This window comes from Microcaecilia unicolor, chromosome 4 (genome assembly GCF_901765095.1).
Source record: "Microcaecilia unicolor chromosome 4, aMicUni1.1, whole genome shotgun sequence".
NCBI lineage: Eukaryota > Metazoa > Chordata > Amphibia > Gymnophiona > Siphonopidae > Microcaecilia > Microcaecilia unicolor.
This window is the reverse complement of record NC_044034.1, coordinates 332,474,197-332,494,002: the sequence shown is the minus strand read 5'-3', so window position 1 is coordinate 332,494,002 and position 19,806 is coordinate 332,474,197. Positions and strand designations below refer to the sequence as shown.

The 19,806-nt window shown below is 43.4% G+C and overlaps 1 protein-coding gene across 3 annotated transcripts in view; it reads right to left on the bottom strand.

Moving 5' to 3' along the window:
• PIWIL2 (piwi like RNA-mediated gene silencing 2) overlaps window positions 1-19,806 on the bottom strand; it is a 349,150-nt gene that overhangs the window by 196,855 nt on the left and 132,489 nt on the right. The gene's annotated exons all lie outside the window — the stretch shown is intronic.

The window sequence follows — 19,806 nt, the reverse complement described above, 5'->3', positions numbered from 1 at the left end:
TTATTTGCCTGAGAAGCTGAAAGGGAGTGAGACATGGCTCCAGCAAGCCGGGTGAGAAACAGAAATGCATACCAAGAAGTAACAGTTTCAAGGTTATGAACAACGGTCGTTTCTTGCTCATGGAATGAGCTGGACAAGATCATTGATTGGTCCCGTCTGGTCACCTGAGGAAAAGGGGCTAAGAAAGCGGGAAGAAGGAGAAGTTAGTTGTTCGGAATCGCTAGAAGAAGTTGGAGCTGGCAGGAGGACGAGTGAGACCTAATGTGGTCCACAAACTTGTGAACTGCCTATCTAGAGAAAGTACCAGTTGGTTCAGCTGTACCCGCACAGAGTGACCCCTGCTTGCTGCAGAGACCCTGTCCTACTTCTGAGACTGAGACTCGCTGGGAGAGACAGCTCGAGTCTGAGAAGGAACCTGTGCAACCTCATCCGAGAGACTGCCCGAGAGACAGCCTGGTGAGATAAACAGTGATTTACTTCTTATAGCCGGAAGTTAGTGATTGGTGTTTACCTAAGCTTAGGCTGGTTAGAGTCATGCCCATGGTCAGGAGATAAGCTGCTAACAATTGTTACCTCAGAACCTTAGTTCAGTGTTAAAAATCAGATTACCTCGTATGCCAGTAAGAATCAGAGTGTCTAGTTAGTGACAATATATTTTGTAGCTCTTTTACCAACAAGTTATTTTTGTATTTGGCTAAGCTTTGCTACAGAGTTTCTATTTTGTATCTTATATATCTATAATAAATTCTAATATATCAGCTGGCTTCTTTAGTTTCGTTTCTCTCTATTGGAAGTATTGGCTTGGTGCCAATTCAGGTTCCCTCCTTCCCTAGACAGAAAACAGAGTATTTTGCTTGCAAATAATTCTGTATTGGGAACCTTGGGCGCAGATGAGACTGTTTATTTTCTATAAGTATCATTTGTGATCTACCTACAGTGCCTCAGTGTTATGTGCCCTGCAGAAGCCAAATTGAAAATGATCCAGGAGGTTATGTTCTTGCAAAAATCTATCGTTGACTATAAACCCCAAGTTCTAAAACTTTTGCCAACACTGGAAGAACAGAGATAGGATGATAGTTTGACAAAACAGCTACCCCTATTTTTTCACTCTTTATCACTGGACACACTGTTGCCAATTTTAACTCTGGAGGACAATACCCTTTTTTGAAGAACACATTTATCATCTTCATCATTTCAGGGATTACAAAATCCTGCATAGGTTTCAAAATCTGCGGAGGAAAAACATCCACCACAGACCCTGTAAAATGACACCAATGATATAAAGTTTAGCTAACAGGCCCAAATGAGCTGAGCCTGAGAAGTTGGCAAACCTAGCTGAAGGCACAAGGCTAAAATCTCTTCAGCCCATGAACAACATGAGAAATGAAAAAGGGAATAACACTGGAGCTTCTGTACCTAGTGAGCTCACAATCTAAAGTGTGTATGTATTTTTTTTTGTACCACAGGCAATGGAGGATTAAGTGACTTGCTCAGTCACAAGGAGCTACAGCAGGAATCGAACCCAGTTCCTCAGTATCTCAGTCCACTGCTCCTACCCGCCTGCCTCCATCTTCCTCAAGGTACAGAGAGGGGGTCACTAGTCACCAGGACAACCCTTGGGTAACATTATAATGGTAAAACGTGATAGTAGTATAACAAGCAGATATTATAAGACATTTCTGGATGTATGTGGAGGAGTTCACATTTGTTGATCATTATGGTATACCTTGTTAAAGAGATGTGTCTTCAGTAGTTTGCGGAAGTTAGCTAGTTCATAAACTGTTTTTAAGTTGCGCGGCAGCGCATTCCAGAATTGTGTGCTCAGGTATGAAAAGGTTAACGCATGTGTTAGTTTGTATTTTAGACCTTTACAGTTGGGGAAGTGAAGATTAAGGAATGCGCTCCCCACCCCAGGAGAGATGCATCCGTGGTCAGCACTTTTGAGGCTGAGGAATCTGGAAGGGACGTCCCAGGATCAAATTGGATTGAATTGTCCACCACTGAAGGGAATTGTGAAAATCGGTGGACAGCTGGATCACATCCTCTAGATTCCCCGCAGCTTGATACCACTGGGAAGCTAGGGTCCATTGAGCAGATCTCATGTGCAGGCGTGCCATGGGCATCACATGAACTGTGGAGGCCATATGGCCTAGAAGTCTCAACATCTGCCGAGCCGTGATCTGCTGAGATGCCCTGGCCATGGAAACAAGAGACAGAACAATAGAAGGTTGTCTGCTCTCATCTCGGGAAGATAGGCCCGAGCTGTCTGAGAGTCCAGCAGAGCTCCTATGAATTCTAGTTGTTGAACTGGAAGAAGGTGGGACTTTGGGTAATTGATGACAAACCCTAGTAGCTCCAAGAGTCGAATAGTCATTTGGATGGACTGTAGAGCTCCTGCCTCTCAGGTGTTCTTCACCAGCCAATCGTCGAGATAAGGGAACACATGCACTCCCAGTCTGCGTAGCGACGCTACAACCACCGCCAGACATTCTGTAAACACCCTGGGCGCAGAGGCAAGCCCAAAGGGCAGCACACAATACTGAAAGTGCTGTGTTCCCAGATGGAATCACAGATAGTTCCCTGTGAGCTGGAAGTATCGGGATGTGAGTGTAAGCATCCTTTAAGTCCAGAGAGATTAGCCAATCGTTTTTCTGAATCATGGGAAGAAGGGTGCCTAGGGAAACCATCCTGAACTTTTCTCGGACCAGATATTTGTTCAGGGCCCTTAGGTCTGGGATGGGACGCATCCCTCCTGTTTTCTTTTGCACAAGTACCGGAATAGAATCCCAGCTCTTCTTGCCCTGGTGGAACGGGCTCGACTGCATTGGCGCTGAGAAGGGCAGAGAGTTCCTCTGCAAGTACCTGCTTGTGCTGGAAGCTGAAAGACTGAGCTCCCGGTGGACAATTTGGAGGTCTGGAGATCAAATTGAGGGAGTACCTCAACCGGACTATTTGAAGAACCCACCAGTCAGAGGTTATGAGAGGCCACCTTTGGTGAAAAAATTTTAACCTCCCTCCAACCAGTAGATCATCCGGCACAGGTATGGTTATGGCGGCTCTGCTCAGCTGGAAGCAGTCAAAAGCCCGTCCCTTGCTTTTGCTGGGGAGGTGCAGGGGCCTGTCTGGGTGCACGCTGTTGATGTGAACGAGCGTGCTGGTGCTGAGCCTGAGAAGGCTGTCGGGAAGGTGGATTGTACCTACGCTTATTGTAAGCATAGGGAGCATTCCTCCTTCCCCTGAAAAATTGTCTACCTGTTGAGGTAGATGCTGAAGGTGCCCGGTGGGAGAGTTTGTCGAGGGCAGTTTCCCGCTGGTGGAGCTGCTCTACCACCTGCTCGACCTTCTCACCAAAAATATTATCCAACTGGCAAGGAACATCCGCAAGCCGCTGCTGGGTCCGATTGTCCAGGTCAGAGGCACGCAGCCATGAGAGTCTGCGCATCACTAAACCTTGAGCAGCGGATCTGGATGCAACATCTACTACTGCTACTACTTAACATTTCTAGAGCGCTACTAGGGTTACGCAGCGCTGTACAATTTAACAAAGAGAGACAGTCCCTGCTCAAAGAGCTTACAATCTAATAGCTTACATCTAAAGTGTCATAAGCACCCCTGGACAGGAATGTACAACACGCCTTCAGCTGCCTGACCACCTCCTGAAAAAGCCTGGCGTGCTCTGGAAAAAGGCGACCTAAAACAAAAAGAAAGCGCTAAACGCGAACAAAGGGCGCCTAAGTTTTTCCTGGGACATACAGGAGAGAGACCGACATGCAGCCACTCTCCACCGCGGAAAAGAAAAGCTGAGGTGGGAATGGCTGCACATGCACGGTGCGTCCGTTCTGCGCTCTACTGGCTGTCGCAAAGGTTTTGGAAGATTTTGCTGGAAAATTTCCGTTCCTGGGGCCGCCGTGGATGCCGACCCACATGTGAGAACATGCAGCCTGCTTGTCCTCGGAGAATCAGTTGTACAGAAATGGGAAACAACTGTCTTAACAGTCACCGAAATGGATGGTAAATGAGCAGCATATTGCTTAGGACACAGTGCAAACATCGTGCTGACAATTTCTAGCTGCAAAGCTCTATTTGAAAAACATCACCCTGACAAAAACATCACCAGGTCTGGTCAATCGCAACATACAGCAGACTGAAAAAAAAAAATCAGGCTAAATAAAACCATGTCCCTACACCGCATTCAGACAATCGCGACTGATCTGTCAATGCAAAGCATTAGCAGCATCATGCAAAGAGGGAGATTAAATCTCATAGGAGAGCTATAAAACAACTATTGACTTTACCTTACAACAGTGAAACATCAACTTAATGTGACACAAAGTGCCATGAAAGCGTGCCCCCCCCCCCCAAAAAAAAAAAAACTAAAGACGCGCATATGCGCACTAAGCCTTTTAAAACAAAGATTGAAAACGAGGTTCCAGAAGAATGAACAAACTACACATATTTGAGTGAAGTGACAGGTTACAATACCTTCATAAAAAAAGAGGATGCACTAGAAGTGTGAGAATTGCTTGAAAAAACTAAAAATAACTAAAAGCTGGAAACCATTTTGCGGGTCAATTTTATCTAATGAATCTCAACAAAATGTGCTGTGCACTGCATAACCAATCGTGATGTGTGTGAAAAAAAACAGGTGTGAATGAATATGAAAGGACCAAAATGAATACAGTGCACTGCTAACAAATGTATTTAATATACTAAGAGAGTGTTGAAATCAAAACATATGTAGATGGTGATAGATACTATAAACCATCAAACGAAGTGCACTTGACCAAGATGTCAACAAAGCTGTGGTCAGTCCAAACGAACAACATAAACTTATGTGGTACATTACAAACCCTTGGTTAATTTATAAAATAATGGGTGAGCCATAAAAATAAATTACACAGGCATATAAAACATATGAAAAAGTCAAATATGATAAAAATAAAAAAAAGATAAAATACAATTCATGGAGGACAAAAGTTCTCATTAACAAAAGACATATGATAAAAAGGCATCACAAAATGGACTTGGTGACGAACAACAAATGCAACTTAGCATCATAAAATGTAAAATGTGTATAGCATAACAATAAGAATGAACACATCGTAAAGAATAATAGATAAATAAACACATAAGAACATCATATAAAAGGAAAGGACTAATTGGGCTGGGTGACAAGTGGCAATTTCTTGATACTACTGAATACTCAATTGAGTGCATTTCATAAAGACTGGACATGAAATGTACAGAGTCATGATAAGAACAAACATCACTGAAAAGACAATTCATAAAAAAGGAAACATAAAAAAAAAGAGGGAGCATCATGAAACGGGCATGGTGGAAGACAACAGTTTCATAAAAATACTGAATAATCAATTCCTGCATTCAACCCAGCTGGTTGAACAGTGTTGAGTTTGAAAATGCACTGCACTGTTCCTGTTGTAACAGTAGTTGACCTATGTCTCCTCCATGCCATGGTTTGTTGATGACCTTGAGCGCAAAGAATCTTAGATCATCAAAAGTGTGTGACAGTTCCAGACAGTGTTGGACATGAGGCACAGTGATATTCTTTCTATGCACATTACTTTGGTGCTCAATAATCCTTGTTTTCACTTTCCTCATGGTTTTTCCAACATAAATGAAGGAGCAGGGGCAAATAATAACATGGACGACCCTTTCGGTATAAAAGAATTATGTTTTAAATGATAAATTTGACCTGTACGTGGATGTGTGAAGGTATCTAGAGTTAAAGTGCAGCCTGAGCACATTCCACAAGGGCGATGACCAGAGAAGATAATAGATGACATTCTTTCAACTGGCAGGGTTGATGGTGCTATTATTTCTTTCATATTTCTTCCCTGTGTATAAGCTCCTGTCAATTTTTTTTAACATGAATGCCTTCCCAAAAAATGTCAGTGTGTCCTCAATATCTTCTGTATTTCACTTGACATGTCTTGCTAGCCATCTCTTCTGTTTACATTGTATATCCACTGTGCATCAGTTCCATTCTACTCCATGCATTGTCTTCTTTCATTTAATCTTGGGCAAGTCACTTAACCCTCCATTGCCTCAGGTACAACTTAGATTGTGAGCCCTCCTGGGACAGAGAAATATCCAGTGTACCTGAATGTAACTCACCTTGAGCTACTACTGAAAAAGGTGTGAGCAAAATATAAATAAATAAATAAATAAATAAATACTATGTCGTCTTATTCTGTCAGTCCTAGAGCATAGTAAGGTGTCCTGGTCTTGAACTAGAAGCCTCCAGGTTCAAGAAACTTGGTTATTTTACCTTTGTGCTGGACCAGACTAGGTGAAGCGTGCAGTTCACACCAGCTAGTTCATACTGCCCCTGACACAGCCAATATTTATTGGTGAAACATGGCCATTTGGGGCACAGATGTTTATCGACCTGGGAGCCTTTTGACTTCATTAAAGACTACCTTTTTATATGATCTGCTTCCTGGTTTTATATTTTCCACTTTTGGATTTGGCGGATTCCTTGCCTTGTTGTTTTCTGTTACTCTTCTTCAGGCATCATTAAAGAGTTGAATTCTATTCCTAACTGGAACATCCTGTTGAAGCAAGGGATAGGTTATGCTCTATGTCAAGACCCTATGCACTTGCAATTGTGATGAGGTGCTTGGCTATTGAAGCCTTCCTGCATTACATGCCACCCTGTGTTGGGTACTGCTTCTTTGGTGCTAAGGATCTGTAGTGTATCAGTGCTCTGGACTCATAGCACACTAGTGTAGGGCCTCCTTACTCTTCTGTTCCTGCTTTAGGTTGCTAGGACGTCTATGGGTTTATGTTTAGGACCTCTATACTTATTGGGGCTGTGGCTGTTGGGAGTGTCTGACTTGGTTATATACTGAATGCCCTCGGGAGGTAAGGGAAAGATCACTGCTATTCAAGCCTCTGTGGCTGTGAGGGTTTTCATAAAATGCCTAGTGGTGACAAGAAATAACATAGGCAAGTCTCCCTACCTAGTTGACTGAAACAATCATCCCCTTAGTGGGCAGTGCAAATCCTCAGAAATGTTCTCTCTTCTGCATTCTCTAGGGCTCATCATTAATTCAGAGAGGTCAAATCTGACCCTATCTCAGACCACCCCGTTAGTAAAGGAAAGATCACTAACCAGTCTTGATTATTGTAGCATAATCTACCCAAGATGTTCACACACTAAGCTTAAAATGACTCAAATCTATATAAAACACTGCTATAAAATTAATTTCTTATGCAAGTTCAATCACGTGTTCCCTTTGTTCCAGAAATTTAATTGGCTTCCTGTTGAGAAATGGATCGTTTTCAAGTTAAACAATCATAACCAAACAAAATGACCCACTGAACTTCACAAATATGTTCACAACAGGAATACAATTAAAGGAAGGAAAAAGCCTCAAAGAGCTGAAGATCAACCAATCTACAGAGCTAAAGGCGATCACAAGGATCTCAACTTGTAACTGCTGTCCATTGGATGCGGTCTGCATTTACCCTGACTGCTGAGATCCTGAAGCAGTATAGCAAGTTTGAGCGAAGCAAAACGCTGACCACCGTTGGTCTAGGGGACTGATAAATCACAGGAGAGATGGCTTGTGGAGTGTACTGAGATAAGAACATGTTCATACATTTGAGCACTGTACATTGTTGGACACTGTTGGATGCTTGGAACATTGAAAAGTATGCAATGTGCTGCACAGAGACAGTTTGATTCAATTCATACAATAACGGATAAGTAATTCTTAAATTTCAAATAAAAAGACTGGGAAGGTTTTTTAAGCTGATGATGAAGAGTAGATCCTTGTGATCGCCTTTAGCTCTATAGATCGGTTAATCTGGAGCTCTTTGAGGCTTTTCCCTTCCTTCAATTGTATTCCTGTCATGAACATATTTCTGAAGTTCAATGGTCATTATTTTGTTTTTTTTTTTATTTGATTGTTTGACTTAAATGATTCCACAACTGTTTGTATTGATTTTTAGTGGATTCATTTTCAAGTTACTCACACTTTTGCATTTAAAGCCCATAGATTAGATCTTCCAGATTACCTAGCATCATTAACCATTCCATACTCCCCCACTTGCCTTTTGCGGTCGATTAACGATCATCACCTGGTTCTCCCAAGCCCAAATGATGCCCAGCTAGAATTTACTAGACATCACGTCTTTTTCTTTACCGCACCTTTTCATTGGCATTCTCCTCCTCTCATCATTCGAGCTGAATCGTCTTTCAAAAATTTTAAGACTGCTTTGAAAACCTGGCTTTTTAACCAAGCCTTTAATGTTTCCTGACCTACTATAAGACTCAACTCAAACTCACAACTCTTCCCCATCTTCTTCTCCCTTTTTGCCATCTATCAACCTCCCTATTTGCTGCTCTTTAGTCTGAACTTGCTCTGTGCGTGTGAATGATAAAATTCTTTCCTATCTCATACTGTTGTTCCTTTCTGCCCGTTTATGTACCTTTAGTTTTGTAAATCATTAAAGATCTGCAAGTTAGGTTGAGCGGTATGGTAAATTCTAATAAACTATCAGAGCACCATCATAGGCTTTAGAATGTCTGGTTCATTTAAGAGCCAGCTCTACAAACACTGAGTGATGTAGGAATGGGGCTTTATCAAAATTTGGGCAAGGCAGGACCCTGTACTTCTAATACAAATTTCTGCCTGGTATGACAAGGTTTTGTCACATTCTAGATTGTAATTCCTGCAGCAGTCTATGGATAAGGACTGAAAGCCAGAACATAGTAACTCAAAATTTTGTCAAAACTAAGCCAACTCTCCAGATGTCCTATAGTTACTGTGTATTTCATAATATTGAAGTCATTTAACATTTGGATGCATTTTCAAGCCTGTTGCAAAAGTCTTAAACAGTATCTCTTGATAAACTGGAGATATGTTAAGCCAGAACACAGTATTGTATTAGTTTTGGTCAAGAATTCTATCATGGAGATTTATTCAAGAAAATCAGTTTAAAAAAAATAAAAAAAAAACAAACCTTTTTTTCATATTTACATTCTGAACAGTTACTGTGACTGTGTTCTGGTTTGTCAGGGCAGAACAGTCTCCCATGGAGTGTCAATCAAGTGGCTCCCAATCAAAGAACGCATTGCTTTCAAAATCTGCACTCTGGTTCACAAAATTATCTACGGTGAAGCTCCGGGGTACATGACAGACTTGATTGACCTACCAAATAGAAACACACCCGAATCAACACGAACCTACCTAAATCTGCACTACCCAAGCTGCAAAGGACTCAAATACAAAACAACTTACGCATCAAGTTTTTCCTACATAAGCACACAACTGTGGAATGCATTACCAAAAGCACTGAACACTACGAACGACCACCTAAACTTCCGGAAAACACTAAAAACTAACCTGTTTAAAACGGCATACCCTACCGATCCAACATAAATGGCTGATCTCTGCAACACAACAAAACTAAAGAACGTAATGGACATACCACAACTCTTCCGTTGTACGATTCTCTAGTGCGACTGTACCACATGAACTTTATCTTACAACAACATCACTTTGTATTTGTTTACACTGGAGTCTATAACGCCTCTCCGGTACTATGTAAGCCACACTGAGCCTACAAATAGGTGAGAAAATGTGAGTTATAAATGTAACAAATAAATAAAAGTGGAAGAGACTTAAGACATCTACCCTGGAGACTCCCTAGAATCTGGTTCCTTGTGGATGTAAAGTGGTAACACCGTCATCTTTTGAATATGCTTTTGAGTAGTTGAAGTCTTTGGGAGGATAACTGCTTCTGGGCATCAATGCTGATGATAAGAAATGAACTTATGAAATATATGCTTACTCAGTAAGAGCAGTTCTTGAATCCAAGCATCTGATCCACCACTGGGGAAAAGGCAGCTAAGAGGTTAAAGTAAGCTGTGCTTGGGAAGGTAAAATCTTGGAAACTCCCCCATTATATGTTAGAAAAGAAACACAGGAAGGAAAGATAAACAAAGAAATTAATGAAGAAATAAAGAAGAGCCAAAAAAACACCAGGTTCTGGCAGTGTTGAAGAGAAGGTTGTTATCCACAAGCAGCAGACTCTATCCTGCTTGTCTACAGATAGCTTTTGGGTTTGATATCCAAAGCAAACTAAATTTTGTATGGAAGTCAGAGAGGTCTGACTTCATAAGGATAATGAAAGAGGTATGTTTAGAGGAAATACATATTCTAGACAAATATGGGTGTACAATTACACCACCTAATAATTTTTTTGGTTTTTTACCTGATCCACCTCAGATTGATAAAGAGAATAAAAGGGTTTTGATTTTCAATCCACATATATGCATATTCTATGAATACATGCACAAATTATGCCATCAAATAATTTTTGGTTTTGCCCCCAGTGCTCACCAAACTTTCAGGAGATGTCAAGGGAACTAAGAGGAGTTGAACACACTGGCTTGTTGGTCTAGGGGTATGATTCTTGCTTCGGGTGTGAGATGTCCTGGGTTCAATTCCCAGACAACCTCCTCCTTCTGTGTCCAGGAGAGGAACAGAAAAGGTGTGCTCTGGTCAAGCTTTGGAGTGGAGGAGTAGCCTAATGGTTAGTGCAGTGGGCTTTGATCCTGGTGAACGATACCCACTGCATCTCCTTGTGACCTTGGACAAGTCACTTAACTCTCCATTGCCCTAGGTAGAAAAACTGAGATTGCGAGCCTTCTATGGACAGAGAAAGTGCCTGCACATAACGTGTACAGCACTGCATAAGTCTTGTAGAATTATAGAAATGATTGGTAGTAGTATTTTAACTCAACCCGCTACACATGCAGTCTGAAAAATAAACTCAATTAGTTGGTGTGTGAAACTTCTAGTTTTAATGACATGACCCATTTCTCTATTTTTAGTTCTATGCTATAGTTTTGTTTTATTTGGTTGCACACTAATTATACAGTCTTTGTGTAGGTTTGTAACCGATGAAGAGGATTATAAATTTATGTCAGAGCCCATAAGACTACCAAATGAATTCAGTAAAAAAAACATTCTCTGCAAGATGCAAATGAAGCATTTTTTAATAAGTGTCGGCATTCCTAACAAGTATGATCCTACTAAAAAGCATGTAAGAATTTCTTGTTTCTAGGTGCTTTATAAGAATTTCCTTAAATCACCCCTGGGAAAGTTCCTCCACAGCCCACAGTAGAACAATTCAGCTACTGTTCTACTGCATGCAGGGGCAGTATATAGCAATTAGTGGGAGGAGAGATCAGCTTAATATTATTACAAAGCACCAAGGTGAGTTAACTACACATCACACAGGGCCCCATATCTGTCAGTTAATAGACTTAGGAGCATTCATTAGTTTAATTATTTTCTGTTAGTTAATATGAATGCATACCTGTGATTTAATGTTAGTTAGAAGGAAGACACAAAATAATGTCTGTAAACTTTTTTCTTTTCTGACTCATCATTTCTCTCCTTCTCCTATTTCTTTCCAGCTTAACCAGAAGTAGGCTGGGAACTGGCACCATGAAATCTTCATCTGTACTACTTAATGATTTTCACTCCCTCTTATACCCCCCCTCCCACACGTGCACTCGCACAGTACTGGGCCAGAGGACATCGCCTGGCTGTCTTCATAACCTGGCAACAATAAATCTCTGATCAGACATGTAGATGTCAATCACATAATATCTACATTCTCATCCCCAATCCCCTCTGAGGACTGTGACTGAGAATGCTGCTTTTGCAGTGTGCCCAGCAAGAAATCCTGACCTAAAAATTGAACTGGATCGTATGGAAGAGAACAGAATTCACCATCTAAGCCACTAGGTTGTCCCAAACTTTTTTTTTAAGCTGAAAAGAGGACGATTCACTAAAAGGAGAAAATTAAGGGCTTCTTTTACAAAGCTGCGCTAGTGAATCCTGCACAGTAAATGAAAGGAAGCCCATAGGAACCGAGGGTCCTTTTACAAAGGTGCAGTAGCATTTTTAGCACATGCTAAAAATAAGTGTGCGCTAAACGGTAGAGATGCATCTCTAGTGTTAAGCACGCGCTAAAAAATGAGCATGCTATAATGTTAGCAGATTTAGGACTTCATGTTAACTCCGTTGTTTGTAACGAGGTTTTTTTTTAAACTTGCTGTTTGTTTTAGGCGGTATAGAAATTTGTAAAACAAATAAATAAATGCAAAACCCAAAGGGATCAATATTCAAAAGCATTTAGAGCCAATATCTGTTTTAAACTCTCATGTGGGTATTCCATGGCTCACTCAATAGATAAATTGTAATCACTTGTTTTTTTTAAATTTGGATTAACTCACACATTTTCAGGGTAAGTTACATTCCTATGGAGATTCGTTTGATCTCATCCTATCCTAAATTTAAAACTGCTGCTAAAGCTTTTATTTCTTTAATGGCATAATTTGGTGCCATTTTATTCTTGAAATCCTTCCTTTTCATACATTTCCGTGTGTGTAATGTATACTTGCAGATAATTGTTTATAATTCACTGTATTTAGGTGATTTATTGCTGTGCTACTCCTTAATTCCCTAGCCTCATGTTTTTCCCCCTTGTTTCGTCAATATGTAATTGATACAGAGATTCCACTCTTAAAATTCATGTGGTGATTTAAAAAAAATTAAAATGTTGCTTGTATCCACATAGGTCTTATGATAGTACATTCACATCTGACACCGCAGCTTTCCCTGAGAAGAGCCACTTGCCACCATAATGACTATGAAAAGGGGCTTTGCAGCTGCCAAGTTTTCTTTAATGATCTCTTTTTAGCAGATGCTAATTGTGTTCAGGCCTTCCTTTATAACTTCAGACTCCTGTGCCTATAGCAAAGCAGGAGAGAGATGGAATGAGACATCTTAGTACATACTCCTAGAAGAAAGTATTACAAGCCATGGGTGTGTCCTCAAAATTGGCTTTTCTAAGGGAAATTTAATTATAGTGGTACCCTTATATTTCATAACTTAATTGACAGAACAATAAATTAAATGCTAGAAAAAAAATATGTAATTGATGTTTTCAACTTCATTTTCGGATTGAAAACCGCTTTGACAATTTGGTGGTATAACAAATGAACTAAATAAATAAATAAATACAATATACACTAGGTATTTCCCTGTTCATAGAGTATGGTTGCCAACTTTTTGAAAGAGGAAAACCTAACACTTGCCACTTCCCTAACCCATCCCCTGCCCTATCCACCGCAAACAACTGCAGTGATGGTGGCAGTGCAGGCTTCAGCAAAAACTGCAGTTTGTTAATTATGTAGCCTAGGACTCTATCCTCCCTGATACAATGGGTGAAGAGAAGAATTAGGACATTTCCCCACAGAATGTATTGTGCAAAAATATTTCAGATTCTGATAACCTCTTTGTTAACAGCAACATAAACCTTCTCCACTGCCAGGCATGCTGTGAAGTAATACAAAATCCTACAAAAGTCATTCAAGACCTACAGTAAATCTACCATTCCATAACAACATAAATGTCCAAAACTCACACAACAGAGACCTACATGGGAAAAGGCAGCACTATAAATACTGCAGTAAGTCCTAGATCATAAACACACCTGGTAGGAAAACTGAACAAGACAGATTACTACAGATCACTATGTATAAAATATATGCTAACAGAATATCAAGTCTCAGTCACATACACAGAACACAAACAGACCCTCACAAGCAACAGAATTAGTGATCAAAAATTGAATACAGAAATATGTATCAAAAATTAAACTGAAACCCAAGAAGCTAGATGCAGCATTCAATGCAACACCAGAGAAACAGAAAGATATGAATTTCCCCCAGTATTGTGTCAAATATAAAGGAAGTAGATGTCACAACAGCACTAGTGTAGGCTGCGACCAGGGCAACTGCCATGGGATCCCAGGTCAGTGATGGCCCTTAGCTTGTCTGAAGCTCAAGAGAACATAGCCTGCTAGTGGTCTCTGGGGTCCCCTCCTAAATTTCTGCCCTAAGCCCTAGCCATTTCTAACACTAGAATATGTCAATTTTTGGAATGTACATCTGCCAGGGCCAATCACTAAACAGAAATTATTATTTTTTTACATCTTTGTTGTCTGGCCATTTTATTTTTATTAATGCTCTCTTCTCGATCTCCTGTCCATTTGCCATTTCTTCTCTCTCCTGTTTCCTCTACATCCATCTCTAACATTAATTTCTTCCATTTCTTTTTCTGCTTCTCTATTCAGATTTCATGCCTACTTCTACGACTAGTATTCAATTTCTCTCTTTACTACAGCTACCTCCAGATTTACATCTCTTCACCCTACCCCAGCCCTGCATATCCAGTCTGTAATGACAAAGGATTGCAACAATGACCACATGGCTGCCCTGCACATGGTGGAACAAGATCATACTTGGCCCAAGAACACACTGGACTTCTAATAGAATGTGCTTTCAGAAATGAGAGCACCGGATGATCCCCGACTGTATATGCAGATGCTACTGCTTCCTTAACCAATGGGCCACTGTCACCTACTTCTCCTTTCCTAATGACTGCAAATAATAGAAAAAGACAACGTGAATAACAAAAATATTCAGTCCTCTTCAAATAATACTGCAACACAGTTCGAATATCCAACTGGTGAAGCTGCCTTGATTTTCTCTCCTCACATGCTATTCTTGACCCACTACGATCTGGTTTTCGCCCTCTCCACTCAACCAAAACTGCGCTTACTAAAGTCTCCAATGACCTATTACTGGCTAAATCCAGAGGTCAATATTCCATCCTCATTCTTCTTGATCTTTCCGCTGCTTTTGACACTGTCAATCACAACATACTTCTCAATACCCTGTCCTCACTTGGATTCCAGGGCTCTGTCCTTTCCTGGTTCTCTTCCTACCTCTCCCTCCGCACCTTTAGTGTTCACTCTGGTGGATCCTCTTCTACTTCTATCCCTCTGCCTGTCGGCATACCTCAGGGTTCTGTTCTTGGTCCCCTCCTCTTTTCTATCTACACTTCTTCCCTTGGTTCATTAATCTCATCCCATGGCTTTTCCTACCATCTCTATGCTGATGACTCCCAAATCTACCTTTCTACCCCTGATATCTCACCTTGCATCCAAACCAAAGTTTCAGAGTGCTTGTCTGACATTGCTGTCTGGATGTCTCAATGCCACCTGAAATTAAATATGACCAAAACCGAGCTTCTCATTTTCCCCCCCAAACCCACCTCCCCGCTCCCCCCGTTTTCTATTTCTGTTGATGGCTCTCTCATTCTCCCTGTCTCCTCAGCTCGAAACCTTGGGGTCATCTTTGACTCTTCTCTCTTCTTCTCTGCTCATATCCAGCAGATTGCCAAGACCTGTCGTTTCTTTCTTTACAACATCCGTAAATTCCGCCCCTTTCTTTCCGAGCACTCTACCAAAACCCTCATCCACACCCTTGTCACCTCTCGTTTAGACTACTGCAATCTGCTTCTTGCTGGCCTCCCACTTAGTCACCTCTCCCCTCTCCAGTCGGTTCAAAACTCTGCTGCCCGTCTCATCTTCCGCCAGGGTCGCTTTACTCATACTACCCCTCTCCTCAAGACCCTTCACTGGCTCCCTATCCGTTTTCGCATCCTGTTCAAACTTCTTCTACTAACCTATAAATGTACTCATTCTGCTGCTCCCCAGTATCTCTCCACACTCGTCCTTCCCTACACCCCTTCCCGTGCACTCCGCTCCATGGATAAATCCTTCTTATCTGTTCCCTTCTCCACTACTGCCAACTCCAGACTTCACGCCTTCTGTCTCGCTGCACCCTATGCCTGGAATAAACTTCCTGAGTCCCTACGTCTTGCCCCATCCTTGGCCACCTTTAAATCTAGACTGAAAGCCCACCTCTTTAACATTGCTTTTGACTCGTAACCACTTGTAACCACTCGCCTCCACCTACCCTCCTCTCTTCCTTCCCGTTCACATTAATTGATTTGATTTGCTTACTTTATTTATTTTTTGTCTATTAGATTGTAAGCTCTTTGAGCAGGGACTGTCTTTCTTCTATGTTTGTGCAGTGCTGCGTATGCCTTGTAGCGCTATAGAAATGCTAAATAGTAGTAGTAGTAGGCTTGCATCTAGACATCTTCTGCCTCTCTAAACACCAGAAGTAAAACTGACTGATCAATGTGAAACAAATTCAGGGTGTATCCGCACCGCACTATTTGGAGAACCCACTGGTCGGAGGTTATCAGAGGCCACCTTTGGTGATAAACTTTCAACCTCCCTCCGACCGGCAGGTCGTCCGGTACGGACACTTTGATGGCGGCTATGTCCCCATGGATCCAGTCAAAAGCCCATCCCCGGCTTTTGCTGTGGAGGCGCAGGGGGCTGCTTAAGCGCACGCTGTTGACAGGAACGAGCGCGCTGGGACTGTCCCTGTGCCTGAGGAGGCCTTCGGGCTGGCTGAGTGTACCTACGCTTGTTGTAGGCGTAGGGTGCAGCCTGCCGGGCCCGGGAAAAACGTCCACCTGTAAAGGTGGGTGCTGAAGGCGCCCGGCGGGAGAGCTTGTCAAGAGCGGTTTCCCGCTGGTGTAGTTGGTCCACCAACTGCTCGACCTTCTCGCCGAAAATGTTATCCCCCCGGCAAGGGACATCCGCCAGACGTTGCTGGGTGCGGTTGTCCAGGTCAGAGGCACGCAGCCATGAGAGTCTGCACATCACTATACCTTGGGCCGCAGCTCGAGATGCCACATCACAGGTGTCATATATACCCCTGGACAGGAACTTTCTGCACGCCTTCAGCTGCCTGACCACCTCCTGAAAAGGCCTGGACTGCTCCAGAGGGAGCTTGTCGACCAGGTCCGCCAGTTGCCTCACATTGTTCCGCATGTGAATGCTCGTGTAGAGCTGGTATGACTGGATGCGGGTCATGAGCATAGAGGATTGGTAGGCCTTCCTCCCAAACGAGTCCAGAGTGCGAGACTCCCGCCCCGGGGGCGCCGAGGCGGTATCCCTCGAACTTCGTGCTCTCTTGAGAGCAGAGTCCATGACCGCCAAGTCATGAGGCAGTTGAGGCCGCATCAACTCTGGGTCAGAGTGGATCCTGTATTGGGACTCTGCTTTCTTGGGAATGGTGGTTAGATAATGGCTTCAGCCAGTTCCGAAGCAGTGTCTCTTTGAGGACATTGTGCAACAGCACCATGGAAGACTCTCTAGGTGGTGATGGATAGTCGAGGACCTCGAGCATCTCAGCCCTCGGCTCATCCACAGAGACCACGGGAAAGGGAATGCAAATAGACATATCCCTGACGAAGGAGGCAAAGGAGAGGCTCTCAGGGGGCGAGAGCTTCCTCTCCGGTGAAGGAGTAGGGTCGGAGGGAAGGCAAATATCTGGGGTTCTCCTCCTCCCCCCACGAGGCCTCTTCCTCTGTGTCGGACATGAGCTCCTGCAGCTCAGACCTCAACCGGGCCCGTCTCGACTGCGAGGAAACATGTCCTCAGTGATGGCGTCGAGTGGTGGACTCCCGCGCCGGCGGGGATGAAGCTCCCTCCATCGACGTCGACTCCACCTGAGTGGCAGTCGACACTGATGCCACAAGCGGCATCGGCGTCGGAGGCCGCGGCATCAGGCTAGAGCACACGGGCGCCTCCATCAACGGCGCCGGGAGCGCAAGCACTCCCGGTGCCGGCAGAGCCTGGCGCATCAGTCCTTCCAGAATCCCCGGAAGGATGGCTCGGAGGCACTCGTCAAGGCCCGCTGTCGGGAAAAGCAGGGGGGCCAGTGTAGGTGTTGGTGCCGGAAGCTGCTCGGGTCCAGGAGACGGTACCGAAGTACCCGTGGACTGACGCAGCGACACCTCTTCAACCGAGGGGGAACGCTCCTCTCGGCACTGCCGCTTCCTCGGCATCGAGTCATCTCTCGAGGTGCCGGAGCTGGCAGTCCCGTGCGCCGTGGGCGACCGATGACGGTGCTTTTTGGTTTTCTTTCGGTGTCCGTCATCGGCGCTCAGTGGCAAAGACGAAGAGGAGGTAGAACCCCCCGGCCTCGAAGAATCGGGTCTGACAGGGTTCGGTCCCGATGGCAGCGCCGATTTCGTCGACATCGGTACCGATGCCGTCGACGTCGAGGGGCCGGCGCAAGTTCCGAAAAGACGGTCCCAAAGAACTTGCCTCGCCACCTGTGTCCGCTTCCGTAAGCCGAGACACAAGATGCACGTCTTGGTATTATGCTCCGGCCCGAGGCACTGGAGGCACCAAGCGTGGGTATCGGTCTGCAAGATCTGCCTGCCGCACCGACCACACTTCTTGAATCCGCTCGGGACCTTCGAGGACATCGACGGAAAAATCGCATCGGCGAAGTCAAAGTCGTCGATGGTGGCGGTGAAAAGCACACCCGAAAAGGAAACGACCGCGCGGCCACAAGGCCGCAAAGAAGCGCCCTTGCGCTAAAACAAGGGGAAGAAAGAAATACGCGAACGTGTATGTCGAAGGAAAAAACCCGCGGCTAGGCCGCGATCCGATTTGCGGGGCTGACAGAGAGAGAGACGATAACACGTCTCTCTCCAGCGCGGAAAAGGAAAAAACTGAGCGGTAACGGTCGCGCACGTGCGGGAAGACGACCGCGCATGCACGGTGGGCGTGCCCTGCGTGCGGGACCGCCCGCAAAGTTTTGTTCCGGTTGGTGGGGGCTGCCGTGGACGTCAACCCAGTCGTGAGAACAAGCAGCCTGCTTGTCCTCAGCGAATCATCTGTATCTGTATTAGAGACCCCTCACTTTTTGCCTGTTGCCCAGCGCATAAAATATAAAGTTTGTATGCTTGCTTTTAAAATGTTGCACTTCGATACTCCTCCTGATTTATACGGCCCCATCCATCCAAAGGAAAATGCGAGTCTACCAGTTTTAGTGCTTTTTATTTTTTAGCCCCTGAACTGTGGAATTCCTTGCCACGATATCTTAGACTAGAAAAATCATATGCTTCTTTTTGGGCTGCGCTGAAAGCATATTTTTTTCAAAATGCATTTGATAATTAGTAAAACAATTTGGCCCTGCAATCAGGATTGCTTTAGAAAGCAGTGGGATGACAATTAAATATGAATGGTTTTTACTGCTAGAATTCCTTTTTCTAGTATTTTATCTTAAATATTTTATTTTGTAAAACGCTTTGAATCGTGTACGAAAGAGGCAGTATGTCAAGCCAATAAATGATAAACGATAAGCCTTGTTCTTCTAAAACTTCCTTTTCTTTGAGATGGTAGACTTTCTGTTACACTGACTACTGCTTTCTCTATTGCTGCACCTCATTTATAGAACGGATTACCTGATTACCTATGTGTTGAGTATGATGTTCTGTATTTTAGCAGAACCTAAGAATATTTATGAGAATAGGATCTCCCTATCCAAAGAGGATTATCAAGGGTGGAGAAATAAAGTGAACTAAGCATTTCTGTAAGTTTCATTATGTGACAAATATCCTATTCAGATGTTGGAAAGTTTCTAAAAGCTGTAAGCATCTCTTACGCAAATACAACAGGAACAAGGAATAAAGATGAAGTTTTGATTACTTCCTGGACACAGCCAGAAGATAATGAATAAACTTTTTAAACAAGGAAATTACCTTATGACTGGCACATGGCTGGCATGGAACTCAGCACACCACTACAAAATTGGATCTATGTAAAAGTATCTGGCTAATATTGCTACAATTCAGTAAGGTCTCCCAAAACTGGTATGGGAATGAGCACAGGGTCCTCTCCCAATCCCCAAACCAGCCTTGAAACTGTTCTATGCTCATGCTACCTCATATTAGCCTCATTCCTCACTCTCACATTACCCTCATCTCAAAGCCCCAAATCCTTCATCCTTATCCCAGTTTCTACAAAATCAGCTTT